Genomic DNA, 2,500 nt, shown 5'->3' with positions numbered 1-2,500 from the left:
GATAAGAAGTCATCATCCAATCAGAGAGGAGCAAACGGCGTGAAGGGTTGTGGCTGGCACATGAGAATCTTGCTACGCATTCCTACCGCTTTAATAGTGTGGGATTTTGATTTTCTTCGAGGGCTAGCTCCGGGCAGTTTGGATGGATTCTCGATCGGAAGGTACGAAGAGAAGCGTGAATGCTTCGACCTTAATGCTGCGAAGTTTGAAAGCGGAGCGATGCGATTTTTGGGGGAAAAATCGCTCCAACGCTGGAACCCTTTCAAAACAAGGATTCCACCCTTTTCCTTCTATAATAGTAACAGTCAACGGCGAACTCAAAATTGCTCAAAAGACTTCTTTTGAGGCAAAAGGACGACTATATACCACAGCTACGATAATTCAACGTTTATTTATCATTGTTGTATATACATAGTTGGCGATATATCGCTATAGGTGAGGCAAACGGTAAATCTAGTACATTTACTTTAAAGTAACAATCGGCTACACATCCGATTGTGTGGGCCCCTGTGATGAAACAGCTGAGAAGCAAATATCAGAAGTTGTAAGCTCTCAGTCGCTGACTCCTGACTATGTACATTATAAGAGTGACGTACTGTTGCAGCTTCTCTGTTGCGTCAGATATACTTACATTCGTACTGAGGTGGAAGTTTTAAATGTTCAATCTCTAGTGAAATAAGTAGTCGAGTAAGCCTCATGATTGACTGTCAGTGGTTTCGCAAGAAAAAAAAGTACAAAGTACTTAATCTGTCCACTGAAAGATTACTGTACGCTTTATTCTTAACGTTTGGAGCCGATTGCTCGAAGCCTGGTTAGCGCTAACCGTTGGTTAAGAGATATCAAAACCAATGGGTTTTTTACGCAGAAGTTAACAGTGGTTAACGCTAACCATGCTTCGAGCAACCAGGCCTGACTAATTGCATTGAAAGAGTGACGTGGTATTGGGGATTCTTTGTTGCTTAATCATGTGGAAATTGAAAATTAATGACTTTAATTTGTTGTGAGTCACCTCAAACAAGACCCAGAATAATCTGCAAGCGTGGAGGGACAATAGAAGTGGATTTTTTTCGAAATTTTGTCACAACAATGTTGCAAGCCTCGTCATGGTTGTTCACTTCAAATGTTCCGTTTCTGCAATTGAGATAGTTGTCATTAAATTTCTGTCGGTGTAAAGTTATATTGAAATCACAAAGTCTGGCTTCACAGGTAAATTAACTTTTAAAGTACTCACAGGTGGACAACGCAGTATTCCTTAAACTCGATGGTGCCAATTTTGCCTCCACGCAAAGTTCTAAACGCAATACAGTTGATTTAAAACAACGTGGCACAGTTTTTAGGGGAGACAATCAGATCGATTACGTTTAGTGTCTAGCTAAAAACCTTTCATTTATGATAGATCGATAATCTAGAGATCAGCAATCAAGCGGAAAACTAAGTATATATTAATAAGTTGTCGCTGAAAAATTACCCAACTGTCCAAGTCAACACAATTTTAATATCTAGTAGCTTTATGTACTGTCAAACAGTGCTGTCAAACAGTCTATATGAGGAAAAGATTTTCATGACCTTCCAAGAAACATCCTTAACTTTTCACGGCAAACACGGGAAATGAATATATTTTGTATGGTCGGCGAGGGCATCGCCTAGCATTGCAAGGAGTGACTGAGACTGCATACCAAACAAATAATGGGTACCATATGTCGTAAGTGGTTGAAATTAAGACAACAATCGATAAGTTCTGTTTACATTCTACCTTTTTCCCGTTTTTTTTTAGGTCCTTTGTGTATTTAAAGTCAGGTGTAAAGGTCCTGTGTCACACATGTCATAAGACTCGGCATGCATAACCTATTTCTCGAGCGCCTCCTTTCAATCCCGTTTATGAAAGGCTCAGGATCGACTTATTAGATGGGAAACTAGTTGCTTGGCAAAGGGCAAAAGGAAAACTAAAAAATCAGAGTCTTCGACCGGATTCAAACCAAGATGTCCGTAACACCGCTTGGATGCTCTACCCACTGAGATACTAGAAAATCCTGTGGAGTTAGGTCGTTTCTCTAGGTCCTGAATGGACAATGAGTCCCGCTGGTCTGCGGGCTCTATAAAGTATACTTACAAGTTTTCAAATGCGATTAAACACCTTATTTCAGAATGGCCGCCATTTTAGTTTTCTTTTGTTTCAATGCAAATTGAACCTTATGGCCTCGTTTTCAAACGTAAACAAAATATATTACGACTAAAGCCAAATTCGGCGATTGGGAACTGGCAACCAAATTAAGCTTAACATAAACTGAAAATAACTACTTAAAACATTGAATAACTTGAACAGCAAATACAAAAGGAGTCAGGGATGGGCAAAATTAAAGTAGTTTAAAATGGATTGCAATTGGGGTTTTGAAAACTGTATAAGAAATATCGTCGTTGTCGATCTGATGACACATGGGAATGCTATCGACTTCAGAGGAATTTGGTGACTAAATTAAAGCGAATTGCAATTAAGCGATTC

The sequence above is a fragment of the Montipora capricornis genome, chromosome 4, assembly GCF_036669925.1.
Source record: "Montipora capricornis isolate CH-2021 chromosome 4, ASM3666992v2, whole genome shotgun sequence".
Taxonomy (NCBI): Eukaryota; Metazoa; Cnidaria; class Anthozoa; order Scleractinia; family Acroporidae; genus Montipora; species Montipora capricornis.
The sequence above is the reverse complement of the archived record's forward strand: the minus strand, read 5'-3'. Positions refer to the sequence as shown.